The 26,282-nt window shown below is 35.1% G+C and overlaps 1 protein-coding gene across 7 annotated transcripts in view; it reads right to left on the bottom strand.

Annotated features, from left to right (window-relative positions):
* The window catches only part of CSGALNACT1 (chondroitin sulfate N-acetylgalactosaminyltransferase 1), a 455,619-nt gene that overhangs the window by 174,175 nt on the left and 255,162 nt on the right, over positions 1 to 26,282 (bottom strand). The window contains exon 5 of one of the 7 annotated variants that reach the window (XM_056813635.1): positions 21,941 to 22,043. The exons of the other annotated variants lie outside the window; for them this stretch is intronic. The gene's annotated coding sequence lies outside the window, so the exon portion shown is untranslated. The remainder of the gene's footprint in view (positions 1 to 21,940; positions 22,044 to 26,282) is intronic. 7 annotated transcript variants of the gene reach the window in all.

Raw genomic sequence — 26,282 nt, 5'->3', positions numbered from 1 at the left:
TTAATTCCAAATTGCTCTATAAAATGGTTGGATCATGTTCATAGTTCCACCAGCAGTACATCAGTGTTCCTATTTTTCCATATAACTCCAACATTTGTCACCATTGTCATTTTAGCCAATATTATGGGTGTGAGATGACACTCCAGAACTGTCTTAGTTTGCATTTCCCTAAGTAATGATTTAGAGCATCTTTTCATATACCTATACATGGCTTTGATTTCTGCCTGATCTGATCTGAAAACTGTCTCTTCCTATCTTTTGCCCACTTATCAATTGGGAGATGGCTCTTATTCTCATAAAATTAACATAATCCTCTATATATTTTAGATATGAGTACTCTATCTGAGAGGCTATAAAAATGTTTTCCTAATTTTCTGCTTTCCTTCTAATCTTGTAACATGTTTTATTTTGTACAAAAAATTTTCAATTTAGTGTACATATATTTGTCTCACAAAGCTCTTTATCTCATTTACTCATATATTCCTCACCTATCCATAAATAAGATAGGGAATTTGTTCCCTGTTATTCTAACTTGCCAATACTTCCTTTAATGTCTAGCTCTTGTATCCATTTTGATCTTATCTAGGGATTGATGTAATATATATTGGTCTCTACCCAGCCTAAGTAATGTCCAGTTGTCCCAACAATTTTTTCCAAATAGTTATTTCTTATCCTAATAACCTGGATCTATACTTTTGTCAAATGCAAGGTTTCTATAATAATTTACCACTATTTGTTGTGTCTGTTTTGTTCCATCAATCTACATTTCTGTTTCTTAACTGGTACTAGATAGTTTTGGTAATTACTGCTTTATAATCGTTTAAAGTCCAGCTCTGCTAGACTACCTTTCTTTGCAATTTGTTTCCATCAATTCTCTTGATAGTCTTGATCTTTTGTTCTTCTAAATGAACTTTGTTATTTTTTTTCCTAGCTCAACAAGACAATTTTCTGGTAATTTGATTCGAGTGACCTTGAACAACCGATTTATGTAGGATTCCAACTCCCGTTACATTGGCTTTCCCCATCCAGGAACAAGTAATATTCCTCCGATTATTTAGATCTAACTTTACCTATATAAAAAGTGTTTTGTTATTATGTTTAGGTAGTTCCTTGGTTTGTTCTGGCAGGTATACTCCCAGACATTCTATTCCATCTCTGGTTAGTTCAAATATAATATCTATCTTTTTTTGAAGGAATTTGTTAACAATATCTAAAAATGTTGATGATCCTTAAGGGTTTATGTAATGTTCTTTGTCATGTTTCTACGAAAATTACTGATAATTTCAACTAATTTTTTAGTTTGTTAGTAAATATATCTTAAAGGGCCAAGTTGGGTCAATTGACACCATGAATTTTTTTCATTCTATAAACCAAAGAAAGCATAGATAGGGTGAAAATTTTTATCTCAAAGTAAATTTGATTTCAAAGAAAACCATAAAACTTTGGACCAACTGGTACATTTTGTCCTTTTAGTATTAATCTGAAGGAGGCAGATTAGATGATTTATAAGTTTCCTTCAAATTCTATCAATCCATGTGTCTATAAGAGTATTCTATCTCTCCTTTGCTCTAAGAAACAAAGATAACAAGAAGTCAAAAATTATTGTCTTGGGGGCAGCTGGGTAGCTCAGTGGGATTGAGAGCCAGGCCTAGAGATGGGAGGTCCTAGGTTTAAATCTAGCCTCAGACACTTCCCAGTGTGTGTGACCCTGGGCAAGTCACTTGACCCCCATTGCCTAGCCCTTACTACTCTGATGCCTTGGAACATTGGTTCCAAGATGGAAGGTAAGGATTTTTTAAAAAATGATTGTCTTTTTTTAAAGATGATTGAGTCTTAAAGGATATAACCAAAAATATAAGATTAGATCTATGAAAAAGGCTTATGAATAAAAAGAATGGTAGTCAAGAACACAAAGGATTGTTACAAGTAGAGAAAGGATGGTAAGAGGCAGGTGTGGAGGAGGCACAGTGAGTGCTGGATCTAGAGTCATGTTCAAATTAATCTTGGATATTTACTAACTGTGCCATCTTGGACAAATCAATTAACCTCTGCTTTCCTCAGTTTCCTCAACTATGAAATGGGGATAATAATAGCACCTACCTCATTGACTAGTGTAAGGATCAAATGAGATAATATTTGTAAAACATTTAATGTAATAGGTACTCTATAAATACTTATTTCTGACCCTACAATCCTACTTGGCTAACAAGTGAATATAAATTTAAATTAAACATGAAGAAGCTAAAAGAACTTACTCTTAGGGAAGTCTATTCAAAGGACACAGTGGAAAGAAGACTTCTCCTGATGAAGGTAGGAACCTAAATTAGATGATCTCTTGACATTGCTTCAAGCTCTATGATTCTATATCTCTGGGCAAGAATATGTAGCTCATAAAGAGTAATTGAAAAGACTTATTTCAATGGTGCTTGACATAGGAAAAGGAATGATTAATTGAGGGAAATAATTTTTAACATTTTCCAAGATTAATTCAAGTGAATGTTTTACATTTATTTATTTCTTCCTAAGATTTTAAACTATATTCAGTAATGATTTTTTCCTGATCAATTATGTGTGCATATGAATGAAAGAATTAAAAAAGCATTTTGTACTTAAAATGTGCACAGTACTATATAAGAACTGGGCATTCAAATATAAATGAAAGACTGTTCCTGTCCCCAGGGTGTATACATTCTCATGAGAAGACAATATATACAAAGGTAGTGGTGGCCAAGAAAAGGTATTTGAGCCAGGGAAATCATAAGATAAGCATTTCAAAGCTTAGTGGCTTAACTCCTCTAGAGCACAGTTTTGGGGGGTCAGGTTTGGAAAGCACTCCAACAGCAGCAAAGATAGGGTTCTATGACAAGAAGATGGCTTAGGTGAAATATACTCTACATCAAACATAGCAACATTCAACACACAACGCTATACTTGAAAATGGCACTTTGTACAATTAAGACCCATTTTAAAATTTCTCATTATTTTATGTGATAAAAAATCTAGAGCTATTTTATGATGAGTTATTTGGAATAAAGATGGAGTGGAGCCTGGGGAATGGGTAAAGGAGTTCTGTAAGCCCTGGTGAATTATATAATATTTTAAAAGCAATGCCATTTAATTAGTTTATAATATATCCTTTAGTAAAAGGTGAGTGATAAATGGATAGTCATAAGTAATATGAAGTAATTTAATGAAAAAATTAATTCCCAATAGACCTATTTCACTTAATGATGTACCATAATCATAAACTTAGAGATCTCTGGTTATGTCACTTATTTGAAATTTTTACTCAGCAAATTTTAGATTAGTGGGGTATGACATAATGAGGTTTTGCTGTTTAATGTGACTTGGGAGAGAACTCTTCCTCTATTATGAGATGGGAGTTTTATATGGAAATCCCTGTACACTAAGAAGAAATTAGAATTGCCAGTAACAGGCAGTCAGGAGAAGCATTAGATGCTGGCACCGTGTGGGTGAGGGAATGAGCAGTTTGCAGAAACTAACTCCAAGAAACAGTACCTGGTGATCTAGGTTGCGGGGGTAGCAATTAGCTCCTGGCATTATTAGACTTGCCAATGTCATTCTGCAATGGCAGTGAAGTGCTATAAGAGTATAAGGAACAGCCAGAAGGGGCCTCCCATACAACTGGGCTGGTATGGTACCTACCCATTGTCTTCAGGGGTTCTGGTGACCATCACGTCTTTGTATGTAAGTTCTCTGCTGTGTCTCTCAGCTCAATAGAATGCCTAGAACAAGGTTCTTAACTGTTTTTAGTACTGGACTTTTTGGGTCATTGGGTACTCCTTAGGCAAGCCTATGGACTCTTCTCAGAATAATGAAGAAAATACATAAGTTTAAAAATGAAAAGTGATTAGTTTGAAATGTGGTTGTCTGTTTTTTTAAAGAAAAGAAAAATCCCAGGAGAATAGGAAGAAATTGTCATGGATACCAGGGAGACAACTAATGTGCAGTAAGGGACATATAGACACAAGGAGAACTGGCCAGAGAAGAGACCCTTAGATGCATATGACTTCCTGTTATGTGTCTGGCGGTCCTCCAAATCTTGTCCTCCTCTTGAGGGTGTATTTTGGCATCTGAAAACCATGTTGCATATTTTCTTAATATTTATTGTTATTAATTTTTATAACAAAAACCTCTGACAAAGGTCTAATTACTCAAATTTATAAAGAGCTAAATCAATTGTACAAAACATCAAGCCATTTCCCAATTAATAAATGAGCAAGGGACATGAATAAGTTTTCAGATAAAGAAATCAAAACTATCAATAAACGCATGAAAAAGTGTTCTAAATCTCTCATAATTAGAGAAATGCCAATCAAAACAACTCTGAGGTATCACCTTACACCTAGAAGACTGGCCAATATTACAGCAAAGGAAAGTAATGAATGTTGCAGGGGATGTGGCAAAACTGGGACACTAATGCATTGCTGGTGGAGTTGTGAATTGATCCAACGGATCTGGAAGGCAATTTGGAACTATGCCCAAAGGGCACTAAAAGACTGTCCTTTGATGCAGCCATAGCACTGCTGGGTTTATATCCCAAAGAGATCATAGGGAAAAAGACTTATATAAAAATATTTATAGCCGCACTCTTTGTGGTGGCAAAAAATTGGAAAATGAGAGGATGCCCTCCAATTGGGGAATGGCTGAACAAATTGTGATATCTGTTGGTGATGGAATACTATTGTGCTCAAAGGAATAATGAACTGGAGGAATTCCATGGAAACTGGAACAACCTCCAGGAACTGATGCAGAGTGAAAGGAGAAGAACCAGGAGAACATTGTACACAGAGACTGATACACTGTGGTACAATCGAACGTAATGGACTTCTCCATTAGTGGCAATGCAGTGATCCAGGACAATTCTGCGGAACTTATGAAAATATCACTATCCACATCCAGAGGAAAAATTGTGGGAATAGGAACATAGAAGAAAAACAACTGTTTAATCACATGGGATGATGGGGATATGATTGGGGATATAGACTCTATTACAAATATTAATAATATGGAAATAGGTCTTGATCAATGATACATGTAAAACCCAATGAAATTGCTTATTGGCTACAGGGGTGGGTGTTAAGGGAGGGAAAAAAGAACATAAGACTAAGAAAGGTTAAATAATACTTGTATTAAAAAACAATACAATACAAAATGCACCCCATTAGTGTATGACTAGGTGCCATAAGGATCATTTCAGATAATAAATTACTATGATTTTGTTCAGTTGTTTTTCTCAGACATATGTGACTCTTTGTGACCCCATTTGGGGCTTTCCTGGAAAGATCGTGAAATGGTTTGCTATTTCCTTTTCTGTTTTACAAATGATGAAACTAAGGTAAACAATATTAAGTGGTTTGTTTGGGGCCACACAACTAATAAATGTCTGTGATCAGACTTGAACTCAGGAAGATGAGGAAGATTTTTCCTAATGGGAAAACAGGAAGGAGACCAGTATCACTGGACTTCACAGTATATGGGAGGAAAGGGAAGAGTAAGTTATAAGAGCTAGGCATTGGCCAAGTTATGAAGAGCTTTAAAAGCCAAACAAAGGCTGTCTATGATTTACAGTATTATTTGATCAATGCATTAGTGAGCTATAAAACTAAGTGCTATTGAAATTCTGAGGGAGATCATTAACAATTTTTTTTCAATTTCAACATTTATTAATCACCTGTGTGCTAATTTGGCAATGCTCTATGCAAACCAGTATGATGAAGGAAAGACTGCTAGAAGACATGGCATTTGAGTTAGTCTCTAAAGAATCAATAGGAGTTCCACAGGCAGGATCTTGATGCATTACTAGGCAATTATAAAATGGAAAACACCCTATTAAAACTGAGGATTTGACTATCAATAAAGAAATGGCTGAACAAGTTGTGGTATATGACTGTGACTGCATACTATTGTGCTATAAGAAATGATGAGTATAATGATTTCAGAAAAATCTGGAAAGATTTAGATAAACTAACAAAGTGAATTGAACGGAACCAGAAGAAAATTGTACATGATAGCAATATCTTTTGATGAACAACTATGAATCGCCTAGTTATTTTCAGCAATGCAATGATCAAAGACAATCCCAGAGACTCATGGTAGAAAATTCCATCTACCTTCAGAGAAAGAACTGATCAAGTCTAAAGGCAGAATGAAATATACTTTATTTCACTTTTTTTGTCTTTTTTTGTTTCAGATCTCTTCCACAAAATGACTAGTATGGAAAAATATTTTATATGATCACACATGTAAAATCTATATTAGACTGCTTACTATTTCAAGGAGGGAGCAGGGAGTAGGAGGGAGAGATGGATATGAAGGAGAAAGAATATATAGAACTCAATCTTTTTTAAAAAATATGAATGTTTAAAAATAGTTTTACATGCAATTGGGGGAAATTTTTTCTTAATTAACAAAAGAAAATATCAAATTAAAGGTTATTATCCATACTATATATGTGTTTCTTTACAATTACTATGGGGCAGCTAGGTTAGTTACAAAGTGGTTAGAATGCCAAGGCTAATGCCAGGAAGACTTATCTCCCTGTATTCAAATTTGGCTTCAGCCATTTATTAGCTGTGTGATCCTGGATACATCACTTAATCCTGAAGACATCAATTTCTTTCTGTGTAAAATGAGCTGGAGAAGGAAATGGTAAACCACTGCAGTATATTTGCCAAGAAAACCCTAAGAAGTGGCTGAAGAATAAGACACAACTGAAAAATGACTAACAACAGAATTACTTTTATCAGTTCACCAGGTCCTTAATCCTAATGCCTTCCCTCTAAGATTATCTCCAATTTACCTTGGATATAACTTTTTCATACCTAGTTGTTTTCATTTTCTGTCCTTCATTAAACTGTGAGCTCCTTGAGAGAAGGGACTAATTTGGGAGGTGGGGGGCTTTCTGCTTAGCACAGTGCCTGGTATATAAGAAGAGTTTAATAAATACTTAAAGACTTGATTTGGTATCTTATTCTACTCTAGTAGAATGTAAGCTCTTTGAAGTGTTAGCTATACTACGTAGCTCTCCTCCCACCCACCCCAACCTATCTAAATGTTGGGTAACTGTAAGTACTTTACAAGTGCGTGTTGATCACTTAGCAATTGCAATAAAGATTTTAAAATCAAGTCATTTGAACAATGACTCCAAATACTATGTATGCCAAGAAAAGAGCAATTTATGCAGTTGGAGTGAAAGGAGAGAAATTGGTCAACTCTGCCAAGTGATCTCGCATCATGGGAGTTTTCCCAGCCTGCTTTGTGGGGACAAAAGAAAAACCCTACATTTAACCTACTAAATCACATTTCTACTATCTCATCTTTGGGAATACATCAGCTCTGCATGTTCATTCCCCTAGTAACAAAGCAACCAAGAGGAAATCTAATGAGTAAAATTCCCATCTCCGTTTGCCACTAGAGTTCCATTTTAATCACAGCCATCTGGAAAGTGTATCATGTCATTTCCCAAAGATGAACCACAATAGATGCATGGATGCAATACTAATTGTGGACAAAATTACCCATGGAATACAGTACCAAATAAACATGAGCACTTTATTTTAAAGTCATTTTGATGCATATAATACTCCCCCCCCCCCTTTCTTTCCTTTAAAGGAAAAACCCCAAAGGTTAATTGTTATGAATCCAAACCAATGGATCTGCTCTTTGGCACCAATTCAGGGCAAGAAGCCATGTCAATATTAAGTGCCACCATCCCTGGAGCAGCTGAGAATGCTGACCAAGAATCATTTGCTAGAAAAGCTAATGATCTGCTACAGTAAGAACTCAGCATTATTGAGATTGTTCTATATGGATGTTTTTTATTTACTGTAATCTAGCATAAACCAATTAATTTTTTTCTTGGTAACTTCTTTAGTCCTCCCATAAAAGTATCATTCTGGTGCCTTGTTTTGGTATGGAGGCAACCGTGGGTTCTTGAAATAGAAGTTCTACCTGGCTCTACCAAGCTGGAAAGGTTTTAACTACCAGGCTGAATGACAAGTTATGTGCCTATTTTTAGTAAAGTCAGAGAATTCATTACCAGAAGGTCAGCCACAAAGTGACTAATTGTTTTCCATATTGTATGACAAAAAAAAAATGAACCTGCTAAAGGGCCAAGAGTCCTGTAGCTTCTCTTTTTCTGTATATGATGAAAGAAGAATGGCAAAAGATGGGAAATTAAAAACTGAGTCATCCTCTTTAGACCATCTAGAATCATTCATGTAACTGTCAATAATCAATATTAAATTTCTGTCCAGAGACTAAGGATTTCCTCCAATGGAAGAAATGAACTATACCTAGAGTGATAATTTTGTCAAAAATGAAATCTTTTGGTTATATCTTCTTACAGACAAGTTGCAGGTAAACGGAAGAAAATTCCACAAATTTTTCTTGGAGATATGAACAGAACTTGTAAAAATGAGTCTTTCCATGCATTCATGGGCTGGTAGGTGGCACAAGAGCCTAATCAAGAGGACTTGAGTTCAAATATGGGCTCAGATACTTAGTAGTTGTGTGATCCTGAAGAAGTTACTTAACTCTGTTTCCCTCAGTTTCCTCAACAAGTAAATTGAAAATAACAATAGCATCTACCTCGCAAGATTGTTGTGAGGATCAAATGAAATAATACTTGCAAAGTGCTTAACACAGTGCCTGACCCATAATAGGAACTATGTAAATGCTTATTCTCTTCCCTTTTTCCTACCCAGAAATAAGAATAAACATTTCAGGGAATATTGGATAATTGGTCATCTTACCTTGCAACATTAAAAATAAAGCTAAACAGAAATACCAGCATGAGGACTACCGTTTATATTACTAAGATCAATAAAGATGATAGAGATGGAGATGAATTGTATTAGAGGTGTCTAGGAAGTATGGTGATTAGAGAGAATGCTGGATTTGGAGTCAGGAAGATCTGAGTTCAAATTCTGGCTCCAAAACTTGCTAGCAACTTGACCCCATACAAGTTAATTAACATTTCAGCCTCAATTTCCCCATCAGTAAAATAAAGATAATTACAATAATGGTGTTTCCCACAGAGTTATTGGGGCTATCAAATTGTTAAATATATGCAAATCCCTTTGAAAATCCTAAATTACCATATAAATATTAATTATTGTTCTTTTATGAAGAACTTAACAAGATCCTCTAAGTTAAGCCAACATGTTAAGCAAGATCCTCAGATGGAGAGATATGTAGAATCATTAGAATTTCATTCTACTACATCAGTGCACAGTATATCATGAGAAAAAAAGTGTCACTTAAAAAGAATTAAGAAGAACAGATCAACCTGAACAAATAAATACAAACAGAAGAAATTTATGTTGGCTAAGATGCATCTTAAAGCCACTGAAAGTTTGATTTTTTAGGCACTCTCTAAAAAAAGAAAAACTTCCAAAAGAATGGGAACAGGTCACAGACAATGCCTTTAAAAAAAAAAGGTAACTCAGAAAACAATATATTTATTGATACATGGGCCATTTTCTCATCTCTAAAATGATGAGAACGGCCAATGTGAAGAGTTGGCATAATTGAGACTTGGTTTTGGAATAAATAGGCTAGATTTTGACTCCCATGTTCAGTATTTATTTGTTCATGGTTAGGTCATAATCTTTTTTTCTGAACTGCTTGATGGTCAAAATAATACTTTGCTACTTCTCAGGGTTTTGCAAACCTTAAAACACTACATAAATATGAGTTCTAGTTATGTTAAATATATCAAAGATACCCTTGATGAATAGTGAAAAAGGAATAGAAAAGCTTTTGTAGATTATTTTCTATGGTCAATCATCTCTTTATGGTTGTACAATTAAGAAGTATAGAGAATACAGACTGCTGTTCCTTTGGGGGTCTCCTATTTAATGATTTCCTACATCATTTACATTAGACAGGATAAAATAAAATGCAGCCTTGTAGGTTCCATTCAACAAAGCATTTTTTATAGATAATACTCGGGGTATTGATATTAACTGGAGTGTGAAACAGGGAGATGTAGTTACATCTAAGGTATTCAGAAATTGTGCAGATGATGTATTATGCAAAGTCCAACATAAGAAAAAACTCTCTTCACTGCAATGATTTCCAAATTTCTTCAAAGATGAAGTAGGATTAATTGCAGCATAGCCTAGAGAGTAGTAATATCTACTCTTTAAATACACAGCAATTCAAAAGAAAACCCATATGAGAACAAAAAAAAAGGTGGATGGTGGATGAAAACATATATTGCCCAGCTTGTCATCTACAGTTGAATGGGCAAACTCTAATTTGCATAAATACATAGAAATTATATGTGTATATATGTACTGCACATGTATACATATGTACTTGCACACAGATATATAACCATATGCTCACATATACATACATATAAAAGCATAGATATCTCGAACTTTCCCTGCTAAAGGATAATGAGCTGGGCCCAGAATTTCAGAGGATGAGATCAAGCTGGATGGCATTTGGGAGAGTATGCAGGAATTTCAACAAATTCAACCAAAAAAGTCAATCCCATTCACACCAATATTCTTTAACTGTTATCTTATGGCAGAAGAGAGAGGTCAGGCTACTAATAAAGATGGCTCTTTCTAGGATGGTGAGAAAGTGAGAAGATATAAAAGATGAGACCTTGAAGAACTTACAGAATCTAGTGAAGAGGTTTTTGGTTTATTTTTTTTATTTTTTAAGATGAGGAAGACTTAGGCATGTTTGAAAATAGTAAGGAGAAACCAAAGGCTTACATTCTAAAAGGAAAAGACAAACAGATAGAGAAGTGGTGAATTTGCCAAGAATGGGTGATTTGGTATAAGCATATGCAAGGAGGATGAGTGGAATCATAGGGCTATTGATTGATAGCATTTTCCAGGAATTGCAGTATTGATTTCATTATTGATCTCTGAGCTAAATGTCAAAAGGAGAAGGAAGAGTAGGAGAGAAAAACAGGATAGGACAGGCAGATAGACCAACAGGAACATGGTGGGTCTTGGAATACACATGATGGACAGTAATTCATCAGAAGCCCAAGGTCCCAGAGCAAGAACTTGTTCTTTGGAGGCAGAGGCTAAAACACAACAGATGGTAGGAAGATGGTCAAAGAGTCATCAACATAGCCCACAACATCTTGCATTAGACCCCTGTTAAGTCAAAAGTTGTTGGTTTACATTATGGTTCTAATACTTACTAACCTAAACATGTTATTTAACTTCCCTCAATTGCATAACCCATATGGAACATAAAGGAATTAAATAGGGTTAATATACTTGTGCTGTATATAGGTCATAGGGTTGCTTGACAAGAGTGCTTTGTAAACCTTTAAAGTATAAAATAATTGTAAATCATCATCATTATTATGTCATCTGATTTCTATAGGCATTTAAAAATTTTAATCACTTCATATTTATCTTTTCCACATCTACCCATCATCAAATTTCCACAGATGCTTGATAATGTCTTGCAATCCCAAAAGCCTTATTCTCTCATTTGTTTTTCCTTAATTCTCCTCTTTTCTATGATAGCATGTCAGTTCTCCTCACTTCCCCCCCACATTTATCCATCTATCACCCCCAAAGGGGTGATCATACACTCTTCCTCTTTGTCATATCCTCTTCATAATTCTCTATAAATTCATCACAATGGTTAGTATTTCTTTTTCCCATAGTTTTGGCTAGTTGGTTACAAAACCCTTCCTATGGTGAATTCAAAGATTCAACTTGATAAAAATAAAAGTAGCTCACATTTAAATAGAGATCTGAAGAGTGCAAAGCTTTTTAAAAGGACCTTATGTTCATGGCAGTATACAGGTTTCAAAGTATGTTTACTTACCCTCAAAAGTTCAAAGTTGGAAGGGACCTTAGAGGCAATTTACTTCAACTCCCTCATTTTACAAAAGGAAAACTGAGGCTTGGATTTTAATCCAGGCCACTCTCACTCCAAATGTAACATTCTTATGTGTTTCACCATCATATCATGATTGCAATCTCACGGTAGATACAAACATTTCTTCATATTAATACTTTCCTGTTTTTTTTTCCTTTTAAGAAACCATTCAAACACTATTTAGCAAGGTTAACAGTCTCTCCTTAATGAGTTCCCTTTTTCTTCTTAAAATGTAATAAAAAATAGACCTAATTTTCAAGAAAGACCTTATTGATATATTTTGTTTTTACATTGCCTAGACTCTCCCCTGTATTTTTCTTCTCCTCTCTTCCAGAGAGCTATCCCTTAATACAAAGAACTTATAACCAATATTTTTATAATGCTTGACAGTTTTTAAGAACTTTCACATATCTCCACCAGATGATTCTCCCAATCCAACAAGCAAATATTTGATAAGTGCCTACTAGCAAGGCACTGTGCTAGGTACTAAGAATACAAAGACAAAAAGAAAAACAAAAAAGAATCTTCCCTTTACGACAATGTTGAAGGTGTGAGACAAGGACTGTCATCATAATGAACTAAAAAGCAGTTTGATATTGTGGGAATTTGAAATCAGAGAAACTACATTCTAATTATTTGACCCCTCTGAGGCTCAGTTTCTTCAGCTGTAAAATTCAGGCATTAGATTAGATAGCCTCTCAGGTCCTTTTCAGCTCTAAATTCATGATTTTATGAATTCATACTTCAAGAGATTTGCAAAGCAGTTTCACTGCCCTTTAACAGAACAGGATTCTAAAGATAAAGCAACTGAGGCTCTGAGGAATTAAATTACTTAGCTATGGTTAGTCGATTACAGAGAGATTTCATGCCTTATATCCTGAGGGTAGAGACTGTATAATTTTTAATTTTTGTATTCCAGCACCTAGCCAAATGCCTTGCACAGAGCAGGTACTAATAGGCAAAGGGACCCTTTACAAATCTAGGAACTGATCATTTGAAGCAACTGACTTGGGACTAGAAACTAGGTCTTCTGGCTACTTGTCTAGTATACTTTCTACATAATCACTCTGAATTCTTCCTATTTCACTGCATTTCACATTTCACATTTCACATACATGCCATGAAAAGAGCAGCCAAAGGTCTGCTTAGGTAAGCAATTGTCAATAGTTAGCAAGCTCAGCAGTGAGATCTTCAAATTAAGAAGCAATGCCCCTCTTTCACAAATGGGCTATGCTACTCTTCTCCTAACAAGTGATACATTCTGTTTAATGAGAATTTTGCTTCACTCCTTAAAAAATAAAGTTTAAGGGTATGGAGGCAGCGGGGGGAGGAAGGGTGCTGGGTTATGCTACTCCCTTCTTAAATAGTGATGAATTCTATTCAACCAGAATTCTGCTTTGCTCCTTAAAAAAATAAAGTATATGGCTATGGAAAGTTGTGGAGCAAAGAAGAAAGTGGTCTAGATGGTTTAAGTTGAAAAGAAAATCCTAAGGAAATTGAGTTGATTTGCTTTCAAGAAGAATAAACTAACAAACAAATAGGTACAAATAATCAAAATAAGTCCAATTGTTAAAAAAAAAAAACCCTTGCGGTACTATACTAATATGAGCAATTGTAATTGTACTATACCATAAATATTCTTTAAACAGGTAAGAATTTTTTGAACTCATTAGCAAAAAGTTGACTTTGGGAGGCAATACAAAGATTAGAACCAGAGTAGTTATTTCATTGGTATGAGAAAACTCCAAGGTAAGGAAATTTCCTCTACCAAATGAGGTTAGTGCCTTCTGAATTGTACAGTCTTTGAGTTGCCAAGGAGCTCTCTCCAACCATTATGTCATGTGGCTTCTAGAAGCAATATAATGTAATTGGATGAACTCAGGGTACAGATTGAGACATCTTTTTATAGGTGGTCAATATTGTTTTGCATGACAATGAATATTTATTACAAACAAACATTTTGTTTTTCTTCCTTTTTCCTATGGTAGAATGGGATGAAAGAGAGAGAGGGTAGATTTTTTCTAATAAAAAAATTAAATAAATTCTTTAAAACTATTTAGAATAAACTTATGATATATAGGACTAGAAAAGAAGGTTTAGTAGTCTGGAAACATGGACTATAATTAAGATATTCCACTAATTCATTGTATGACTTTAGGCATACTGGTTTCATCACCTTGGCCTCAGTTTCTTCATCTGTACAAAGAGGATAATAAATACCTGCCCTGAGTAATTCACAGAGCTGTTGTAAGCATCAAAAGAAATAGCATAATTCAATATTCTTTGAAACCTGCATAATTTCATGAGTTCAAGGGCATGAGATCATAAGTTTAGAGCCAGAAGGGATGTTAAAAACTCATCTAGGCAACATTTCACAGATGAGGAAAGTAAGGTCCAGAGAGGTATTATTATAGTTATAGTTAGTTTAATGTGAGTTCATCGCAATGGCAGTGTAGATGACAGATGAGTTTCTCTGATTAGTGTTAGTGAATTTAATTCTAAATACAATAAATTTTAATGAAAGCCCACAAGCTTTAATTACTCTTCAGTAATGGTATGACTCAGTAAACATCAAGAATAATATTTTCAAAGACTGCAGCCGCATAATTACATCCCCATGACATCCTCCATAAACAGGGCTTGTGCCTCATGTTATATGCATTCTTAGAAAAACTTAATATTCTAAAACTCAAAGAATCAAGTATCTAAGGAATTAGTGGAAACTTCATGGGTTCTATCATTTAACCCAGAGGTGAGCAGAAATGCCAGATTACAATAAAAATAAACAAAACTTCCAGTTTCTGCTCTAAAACTTCCAGTGGTAAGGAAAACATTAGCCTCTTGAAGGAGTCCATTTCACTTTGGGATCATTCTGTTATGAAGCTCCAACCTCTATAAGAGCCAAAAGTCTGTTCCTATACAACTTCCACCTATTGCTTCATGTTCTGCCTTCTGACAAAAATAAATAAATAAATAAATAAATAAATCAGTCTTCCTTCCATATAACAACACTTGAAATGCCTGAAGACATATCAGGCATCTTTTATATCCTCTCTTCTCTAGTTACAATTTCTTGTAATTTCTACAAATCAACCTTGTATAGCATAATTTTAAGTTCCCTCCTTTTTAAATGTCCTCAGGGTTCTTTTTAAAATGTAGTGCTCACTCAGGAATACAATAAGTCATATTTAACAAACATTTATTGAATAGCAGAATCAACCAACCTATAGATGTTCTGGGCAAGGGAATTATTTGGTACCATTAGTGCAAAGGTTTGACGATGAATGTAGTGAGTGGAACTATTATCTCTCTGTGTGAATTATGTGTATGGTAACACAGGTTTAAGTCATAGTAGGCCTTTTCCTTTCATGTGTCACTACTGTTTTACATTGAACATGGAAGACCATTAGAACCTCACTGTTTTGGATATAGTCATCTAATTCTCCCCAATTGTGTACTCATGCACTTGATTTTTTGGTCTAAATGTAATACTTTACTTTTATGATTACTATATTATATCTCATTAGAGTCTTTAAAGATTCTTTTGGATCTCAACTGTTAATATCCCTCCTTGCTTTATACTACTACATGTTTAATGATTTGATTTAATTCCATGAGTATTATTAAGCAGTTAATCTATGTCAGGCACTATGCAAATAGTTCCACCCTCAGGAAGTTTAGATTGTACTGAGAAAAACTATATGTATGAAGTTAAGTAAAAACATAAAACACATGAAGTAAATTCTTGGTGGAAGAGAAGAGGACACACAATTGGAGAATCAGGGTAGACTTCTTGTAAGAGGTAACACTTGAGATGAGCCTTGAAGGAAGCTAGGGATTCATGAGGCAGAGAAAAGAAAGAAGCACAATCAAGGCATGGAGGAGCCTGTGCAAATACACAGAAATGTGATGAAAGATCATGTGGGAATAAAACCAGTTTGGCTAGACCACTGGGTGCATGAAGAGAAAGAATATATAATATGGTTGGAAAGGTACACGGGAGCCAAGTTATGAAAAGTGTTAGACAAACAGAGAAATTTGTCTTTTATCCTAAGGGCAACAAGAAACCAGCAGTCTCTTGAGCAGGGAAGAGATTTGTTCAGACCTGTCCTTTAGGAGTATCGATTTGGCAGCTGTGCGGAGGATGAGAGATGGAAGAGAATTAAGGTAAAGAGAAAAATTAGGAGACTATTGCAGAAGTTCAGGTGGAAGATAACGAGGGTTGAAAATAGAGTGGAGGACATATGAGTGGAGAGAAGGAGCTTTATGAGAGAGAAATTGTAGAAGCAAAATCTAACAGACTTAGTGGTTGATTGGCTGTGAGAGGCAAATGGAAGTGAGAAAAATGGAGAATGACTTTGTGATTGTGAACTTGGGTCCCTGGAAAGAATTGTTAATCTTAGAGTGAAGAAGGTTTAGGGAAAATATGAATTCTGTCTGTGACATGTTGAATTTGAGATGCCCAAGAATGCCTAGTCGGAGGTCTTTAATAAGCAGTAAATAATGAGGAGTCATATTTTAGGAGGGAAACAGACTAGATAGATACAAATCTATGAGTGATCTGAATAGAAATTATCAGTGAACTCATGGGAGTTAATAGAATTCCCTAGAAAGAGAATAAAAGTGGGAAAAGAAGAGGGCTCAGAACAGAACAATACCAGCTATGCCTACAGTTAAGGCATTGATGAAAACATTGAACAGAAAAGGACCAAGGACAGAGCTTTATGGAACTCCATTAGAATTCTTTAAAACTGACAAACTCCCTACCTTTAGACCGTGAACAGAATTATTAGCCTCATTTTCTAGAGGTAACTAAATCCAAGAGATGAACTGTCTTGCTCAAAGTCACATAGCTAGTAAGAGGTCTTAATCTTTAACCATTCCTACCAAGCCTAAATCCAGCATTCTTTCCACAATATAATACAATTCGTATGCCGCTGCCTATAGAGTCCATAGTTACTATCGAAATTAATGATCTCAATAGTGCAGCAAGAGTTCTCTAGGGAAAGGTAATTCAGAGTAAAATGAACAATAAGCATTGACCTTGGCTATTTTTTTTTAGTCACATACACTCTTATGAAAAGAATTATCCTCGTTTAACACAAAACCTTCATTCCCATCTACTAATCACTGACTCCCAAAACCCAGACTTCATCTTCCCTGGACCGGCTTACTCCTGACGTTCATCCAGCTTCCTCTCTGGTCATTACTGTAAACCCTGACATATTGAAATCCCCAACTATCACCTCTGGCAGTCAGATCTGACTTTCACTTCAGATAATGTCTGTACCTGGTCCTTTCAATTCTAAGGCTTGTATTTCTGGTTACTTATTTATACAGTGAATTCCACTGCATGACCTGCAACAGAATGTCCTAAATGACAGCACACTTTCTCAGAGTAGGAGGTTAAACGCAGTCAGCTCCATGGGCCACATGTAGCTATACCTACTGCCAGACTCAAGTATGCCACCATTCGTTGAACCAAATTGTCTCTCAGGATTGCCTTCTCACGTGAGACATAGCCCAGTATAAAATCCTATCTCAAACACATATTGACTCTAGTACCCTGGGTAAGTCATGTCTCAATTCCCCTAAGCAACTCTACAAATGCCATTGGCAGAGAAAGTGTTGATTGGCTTGCAAGGAGGTTCCTCATTTAGTTTCTTACGCCAAATAGATCAGAGGTTCAGTTCCTTCACCCCATCAAAACTAAAGCCATATGATAATATCAATAGTAATAGCTAACACTTATCTAGTACTTTTTTATCAAAGAAGATTCTTGTAAAATGCTTAGCATAGTCCCTGGCACACAGTAAGCACTATAAAAAATTTAATATAATTATTATTCTCAGCAGACAAAACGTCTGATATGATCTCATTCAATCATTTTGACAGCTCTGAGAAATACTTGTAAATGGTAAGACAAAGACTCAAATCCTGACTTTCTGATCTCTCTTGATTTCATTTCTAATGTTTGTTCCACTATATACACCATACTGCCTTGCCAAAGCATTATACAAATACAAATGTAGTCATTAGTCAAAAAAATGTATTAAGTGTCTACTATATATCAGGCACTGTACTAAGTGCTGAGGGCAAAAAGAAAGGTAGAAGAGAGTCTCTATATTCAAGAAGCTCTCAGTCTAACAGAGATAACAAGTTGCAAACAGCTATGTATAAACAATATATAGTAGATAAATTGAAAATCATTGTGCAAAATGTCACTACCCACAGTGGCAATCTTCCTTTATACTGAGTTCCTTGTAAAACTCCTTGAAAAATCAGAGATTCGAGAACCTCTACAGATATGTTCATTTGCTCATTTATCCAATAAACATTTACCACTTATCCCAGGCATTGGTTTATCAATAAATGTTTAATAACAGGAAAGAGGAAGAGTTATGACAAGGGGACTCATAAGATTAAGATCTGGAAATGAATTTAGAGATGATATAGTTCAACTTTCTCAGAATATGAAGGTCACACAAATAGAAAAACAACAGACCTGGGACTTAAATACAGATACACTAAATCCAGTCCTCTTATCACCATACCAAAAATTACCTCTCATGAGTCAATAATTCTAAAGGCTTTCGCCAGGCACAACTGAAACCTATTCATTAAATAAGTCTTCATAACCAAGATGTTGCCAGGATGGTAGCCAGCCTGTTATCAAAGATGCATTGCAAATCAGACCTAACATGGACAAAGGCAAATATGCCTGGGATAATAGTATGCCAATCATATAATAAGACTAAGACACTATACACAGAAAGTCTAAATGGCATATACTGTGATCCTGGAGATGCTGCACTAAAGGAAAGTCTTTAATACACTAAGTTTGGTCTTCAGCAAACACAAAGCTATGAGACATTTTTGGAAAATATGAACAAGGCTATGATGAAAAGGCTAGGATACCCCCAAAGTATCAAAGTAAATAACTATCAAAAAAAGAATAGAAATGACTGAAGAATGTATAAGAAATAAAGCAGTTATATGCAATCTTACTTAACAGCCTTCCCTTCACAAAATTAGTTTCTCTTACTAAACAACCAGCTCTATATAACTATACTATGTATATAATATACACATACACACATATAAACACATACATATCTATGTGTGTATATGTATATGTTGGGCAGCTAGATAGAGCAATGGATAGAATGCTGAGCTTGCAGTCAAGAAGGTTTATCTTACTGAGTTCAACTTAAATCTTAGACACTTACTAGATGTGTGACTCTGGGTAAGTCCCTTAACACTGCTTATTTCAGTTTCCCTACCTATAAATTGATGTAGAGAAGGAAATAACAAACCATTCCAGTATATCTGCCAAGAAAACTCCAAATGGGGCCACAAAAGATTGGACATGAATGAAAGATGACTCAACCATCACTAAATTATATATAAATACCTATCTGCATATATGTACGTATGTATGTATATCTATATGAAATGCTATCATGCCAATGACAAAATGGAGAAAACACAACAGAGAGCAGATCTGGGCAAAAAATTCTAAACACTAAAACTTTTGTAATTTCATGGCATTCCTAAATCCAGAATGTGTGCCCAGGGATCAACTGTTAAAGTCCTATTCCAAGTTTGTGGAGCAGCTGTCAGAATACACCAGGGACAAGAGGTTGGTAGCCTTCAGCTGCAAACTCTAGTTGCTCTCAGACCTAAAGATTACAGGTTAGTCATGTTTATTGGGATTGGGATTACTTCCTGCCCTAAACAGGAAGTCGACATATAATGAATACAAAGGAGTTACAAAGAAAGAAACTCTGCTGTATCTCCTCCATCATATTGGAAAATAACCTTGGTGGGCATATATCTCTCTGTTTTATATATCTTCTAATATTTATCATCAGAGGGTCACTGAAAAGAATAGCATTATCATAAGGAAATAACACAAATGCATATATAACAAATTACCACAACCCTCTAAGTTCATATACAAACACATACACACAAGTATTTTTAAAACTCCATTTAGCTCAGTACACAAAAAATAATATACAATAAAATATTCTTTTTAGTGTATAGAAATAAATGGTAGATTGTAGTCAAGTCATCTTTCAATTAAGGTGCTAATCTAAGAAAAACAGTATAAATGTGACTAAAAGATTTCATATTGATTGTGTAAAATTAGCACCTAAAATTAGCATCAAAAGGAACTCAAGATTGCACTATCACTTGGTCAAGCCTCCTTACTTAAAAATACGTTGTTATCCTTTTATAAAAACAATAATGAGAGGATCCTGATATAGAGCTTTCCTTTTGAGAGATAAGGTAGGCTCGGTGATTTCATTGATGTAGGGAACTCCTCTACCAATGCAGATCAACTAATATTGTGCAATTTATAGGCTTAGAAAGTTGCAAAGGGCAATGAAAGGTTAAGTGTCCTAGCCCATAGTCATACAGAATGTATACAGGACTTGAGCCCAAATCCTCTAGACTATGAGGTCATCTTCCTCTTCACCACACCATACTGCTTCTCATATATTATTGAAATTAAAACTTCACATTTTATTTATCTCCCATTTAAAGATAGGGGAAGAGAGGATTAAAAAAGTTATTAAATTTGTGGATTTTTATGGATTTTTTTCTCATCAGTATAGTAAAATGAGTTAACATTTGAAGAATTAAACTACCATGTAAATAAATACCAAAATTTATCAATCTACCTTGCCTTGCCTCTATGAAATATATAAGTAGTAAAGAGAATGAAATCAGTCAACATTCTGTGCATTCTTCCCACACACACATAAGGTATCACTTTGCCCTAGGCAACTTAGCATTGCTACACACAGTCAGTTACACTATGACATTTTAAACACTGTAGGAGAAAAAATGTTCTGCCTTTCCAAAAATATGTGTTTTCTTACCAAAATTTATGTTGTAGTCAAATAGAAATAATTCTCCTTGTTTACCTTCATTTCACACTAAAATCAACAGCAAGGTGGATAGATCATTAGTGACATCTCTTATATGAAAGGTCTTCCAAAAGTCAATTTCAATGAAAATAAATGGGCACTTTACTGGTGCTTTTAAGAAAGGGAGGTGGAAACATCTAGACTTTCAATCTCCTTAGATTCATGATTTAAAGACAACTTTCTTAGTTTAGCTTCTTCATATTAGAGTAGCTGCAACTCTACTCATTTCATATTTTAAAGATAGCCAAGGCTGGTGGTCAAATCACAAGGTGTCTACTTCAGGGGATGCTGAGAGAAAATGAAATAAAGGGTTACAGAGCAGTAGCTTAGATTGGAAAAAATGCTGACTTTAGAGATAGAAAACTTAAGCTTAAAGTCAGTCTTTGTTACTTCATATTTCTACACCTCAACTTCCTTATCTGAAAAATAAGCAAAATGGACTACATTATATCTAAGATTCCTTCTAACTTGAATGTCTCTGATTCCTCTGGGCTTTAAGCCCTCTCACCCTGGAATATCCACTCTTCTGCCATACTGGCTCCCTTCTCCCACTAATCAGTTTATTTCACTGCTCTATTTATTTGTTTGTTTGTTTGTTGGCTAAAAGAGCATGATTTCTTAAACTATTATTTTTTCCATTTACTTCCTAAGACTTCATAATCTGCAGAGGTATTTTTCTGGCCATATTACTGTTAACTCGATGCTAAGTGGTACAATGGATAGAGGGCCAGGTCTAGAGTCAGGGAGACTCATCTTCCTAAGATCAAAGCCAGCCTCAGACACTTACTACCTGTGTGACCTTGGATAAGTCTGTTTGCCTCAGTTTCCTCAACTGGAAAATGATCTGGAGAAGGAAATGCTGAACCACTCCAGTATCTTATCCAAGAAAACCCTAAATGGGTTCATGAAGTGTTGAACATGACCGAAAAGCAACTGAACAATATGAGCCATGTGAGGCAGAAAGGTTTGTTAAGTTTTCAGAAATTTGTCATCACTTTCTACAGAAGATACACACACAAGAAGAACAGATCATCTGACTGGGCATGTTACAGCCATATCTTTATCCCTTAGGAAGAGTCACTTTTCCTATACAATGATACATAACTCACCTGAGGTCCAAAACAGGATTCCTTAGAACTGCCAATATTTGTGGATCTTCTGTGTTTCACAGAATACACAATGCTACTTCTTCAGAAAGTCTGAATTCATTCCCTTTGAAAAAAAGGTGTCATATTGATTGCAAAATTTCAGTGGTTAAGAGTTCCTTATTCTTTATCTGCTCTATTGTATCATGTCCTTTCATTTACCAACCTTTCAATCTTGGCTTTCAATCCCCCTCTGCCTCAGAAGCTTTTATTTTTTCTTTTAAATCCTTACCTTCCATCAATACTGAGTATTGGTTCCCAGGCAGAACAGTAAGGGCTAGGCAATGAATGTTAAGTGACTTGCCCAGGGTCAAATAGTTAGGAAGTATCTGAGGCTATATTTAAACCCAGAACCTCCTGTCTCTAGGTCTGGCTCTCAATCCACTGAGCCACCTACGTGCCCTTCCCCTGAAGCTTTTAGTGACCAGTTTGTGTCTTAGATTATTTCTTCTACCCTGTCTAAGAACTCATCATCCTCAAGTGCACAGTGGTGTTCCTCAAGCCCTTCTTTCATCTTCTTAAGCAAAGACATCATGGATATCTATTTAATGTAAGCAGAGTTGAAGGTTGCCTATAACAGGAAGACAAGCATAGCACAACCACAATGTATTGCTGAATGATGGCCTCAACTCCAATCCTTGTGAAAATTAGGATCAGGATTCTCAAGTGGAACTACATTTCATGAAACTGCTATCAATATCTCACAGCAATCTACCCAGTAGCTCTTCTACCTCCAAGTCCATTGCATTTAAGCCAGCCTGTCTAGTCTATTCTCTTTCTCTACATTAATGTTCCAATGTGTGGTATCTATAACAAGCACTAACTTATTAAGCATTAAATATAATTACTAACCACTCCAGAATCTTTGCTAAGAAAATCTCAGATGGAGTCAGAAAGAATCACATACAATGAAACAAATGAACAACAACAAGCAAAAAACAACACAATAAGCAAACCCAAACACTACTTATTATCATCTATGAAGAGCATTAACAATTTCATGGTCTTTGCTTCATGTCACAGTCTGTTAACTGAGACTTTGCAAAGGCAGATGAAAATGTGGTATCCTTCATAGAAACACTAATTATAAAGGATCTCATACAACTTGACAACTGGAAAGGGTCTTAGAGATTATCTATCTACAATTTTTTCTTTTTAGTCTGTAATTTGAGTGGGGAATGGGTTTCTGATTATTCATTCCCATAACCTCACCTGGTCACTCCTGTGGTTAATGGCAACAGCATGGAGTTAAGTGTGCTATCTGCAGTCACAGACAGAGGAAAGCTAACTGGCCCCAGCTTGTCAAAAGAATGATATTATAGAAACACAAAGTATATTAAGATGATGATGAGCTAGCACACAGCTCAGAATAATAATGGTACTAGAACATATGGGGCCTCTGGCAATTTTGAATTCCAACCTTCCCAGAGTTAATTAACAGTGACCAAGTATGGATGAGCCCAACCCATTGCCAAAAATGTAAAAATCTTGCTGAGTATAGGTCAGTAATGACATCATTGAATAGGAGAGAGACAGCCCAAAGAAGATGGACAGGCTTATGATATGTAAAACAGGACCTTTATAAGGAGATTGTCATTAACTATGAGTGATGAGGGAGGGAAGAAAGTTTAGAGTTCTCCATATAAAGAGAAACACTTGCTCAAAAAAGTGTACTATTTCTAAAAGGAAAAAAATGATTTTAGAAGAGTTGTGTCTAATGAAACTAACACTTGATAGCTATCTTTTGACAGGCTGTTTGGGGGAAAGAAGAATTTTTTTTCTTATCATGTTTTCCTCAGTGTTTTTGTTTGGAAGAGCTTGGACCAGATTACCCTTAAGATACATTTAATACTAAGCTGTCATGGCTCTACGATGAAGAGTCATGCTTTTACAAATAAAGAAATGTAAGGGTTTCTTCCAAGAGCTGAAACCTATGCTAACTTAGGGAAAACAAAAGGATTTAAAGTCCTTTAAGCTGGATAATATTGAGTGTACTTAGAAAAGTGTACTGAGCAAAAAGACAGTTCAATTGATTATCAATTTATATCAATTATTCAATTTGTAATCAAATGATTATAAGAAGACAGTTCAATTGATACTTGCTCTTCCTCTGTGATCAGTCTCAATGAACTTTCCCCAAAGTGAGAATCACCTACGCAAACAAACAGATAATTGTTGGTGCCAATTGGATTTTAAATTCTTGTTCTTCTACTGACTAGCTATATAAACTTCAACAAGTCACAAACAGTTCCAGCTTTTATGTCTGTAAAAGAAGAATAATTATATTTGAACTACTTACTGTATAATGTGATGAATTTCAAATTAGATCATTTATTAAAAGTTCTTCATAATGATAGAATATAATATAAATATTAACTATTAACAACTCACATGTCATGGATCCATTGCATTACTTTTTAATTCTTCCTGAGTTGAAATTAGCAAATTAGGTGCCAACCCATATCACGTGAATGTAGAGGCATAACTGAAATGCATTCCTTCCCAAAACACTAGTTGGATAACAGCTGAAAATCTATCCTTCAAGATTCAGCTCTTTGGATTGAGATATTTTGGCTCTAATAGTACTAAGTTTCCTCTCCCTTAAATATTTTCAAGCTACTGCATATCATTAAATACTATAATATTAAATTTATGTAATCCTATACCAGGGTCCCAATAAGATGAGCCACTGAAAGGAGAGGTAAATTATGACAAAAGGGCAGGTATAACAGAGCATATGGAGAGAAGGTAGGATGGGAGAACCAAGTAGGGTATTCTGGGTAGTATGAAGACAACTACTTAAAAAGAAAAAAAGGTGTTAAATAAGCTTTATTTATTTTGTGCTTTGACCACTCAGGCCTTTTTTCAAATTGCATGTTGTCATTTAACTGTATCTGTTATCTTTTGGGGTAGATTTTAAGTCCTTCACTTGCAAGGGACCTTAAAGGTCAGCTAATCTAGTTACTTGACATATTGCTTAATAATTTTTTTATTGTCTAATTTGGATGATATATTGTCTCTCTTGGTTTGGGATGAAATTTTGTCTCCCTATCATCTAACAAGTTCATTCACTTATGTAGAGTTGTTGTTGGTATAGTCTAATTCGTGTAACTTCTCCAATTTATAATTACTCATTATTCACTATTTGCCTTGTTTGATGGAAAAGAGCTGAGCTAACAGGTATAAATTAAGGGTTACTTTCATCAAATAAGAGTGACCAGAGAGGTGACTTCTGTTCTGAACTTACTAGACCTCTAGACTATCAATATTTAGGGGAAGAGAGATAGATGTAAAGCAAGCCCAACACCCACACCCTTCTTGGAAATCAATGAAGGAAGGAGGAGCAACTACCCAGCCATAGGTCTTCTTCTTTCTTGGGAAAGACCAGGTTCCAAATATATCTATCCATGCCACTTAAAAGCCATATCCAGACATTCAAATAGCATATATGGACATACATACCTTACATAGGCATCCATATCCCACATACAGATAGGAACATTGAGGCCCAGAAAAGTGAAAGGCACTAATAAGTAGTAAATATCAAGCTGAAAATCTGAACCCAAGTCTTCCAATTCTAAATTCCTGTTATTTTCAACTACAACATATCCTACATTTCTCTTTAATAACTCACCCAACCAAGAATAAAGTTTGACACATAGTGGGCACTCAATGAATACTAATAACTGAGCCATGAGTTCATGAATAATTTTTAATTTAATCTACTAACATTGTCATTAAATGTGTGTGTGGGAAGAGGACTTAAAAGTTAGTTGTTTTTTATATTTCAGGATAATTTAAAGTATCCTGTCTAATCTTTTCTAAGGATGGCTAAATTATATTCCTTAAACATTTAAATGTTCTTTAAATGTGTTGTTGTTTGGGGTTGTAATAAAAACTTGTCACCAACTTGAAAAAAATCCTCTGGTCACACATATTTTAGACATTTTTTTCTCTCGTTCCAATTCTAAGAATAAATGCAACTTATCTGTTGCAACCCATCAGTCCTGTGATGAAATCCAATTTGATTCACCAAATACTTATAGAATAAGCACCTACTAGAAACATAGCTCTTTGTCCCCTCAAGATTCTTATATACAGGAAAGGGAGATGGAAGGAGATTTTAACAGATAAGAAAATATAAGATAATTTCAGAAAGGATAGGGGAAGAGAAGAAAAATGAACAAGATTATCACAAACCTAGGCAAATAGCATTCAATTCTAAAGGTGCTGAGACCCAAGAATTCTCAAAGACCAAGAAGAGGTTACAAGGCCATCAGGTTATTATCTTTCCAAAGTTTCTGCC

Source organism: Monodelphis domestica, chromosome 1, assembly GCF_027887165.1.
Source record: "Monodelphis domestica isolate mMonDom1 chromosome 1, mMonDom1.pri, whole genome shotgun sequence".
Lineage (NCBI taxonomy): Eukaryota > Metazoa > Chordata > Mammalia > Didelphimorphia > Didelphidae > Monodelphis > Monodelphis domestica.
The sequence above is the reverse complement of the archived record's forward strand: the minus strand, read 5'-3'. Positions and strand labels throughout refer to the sequence as shown.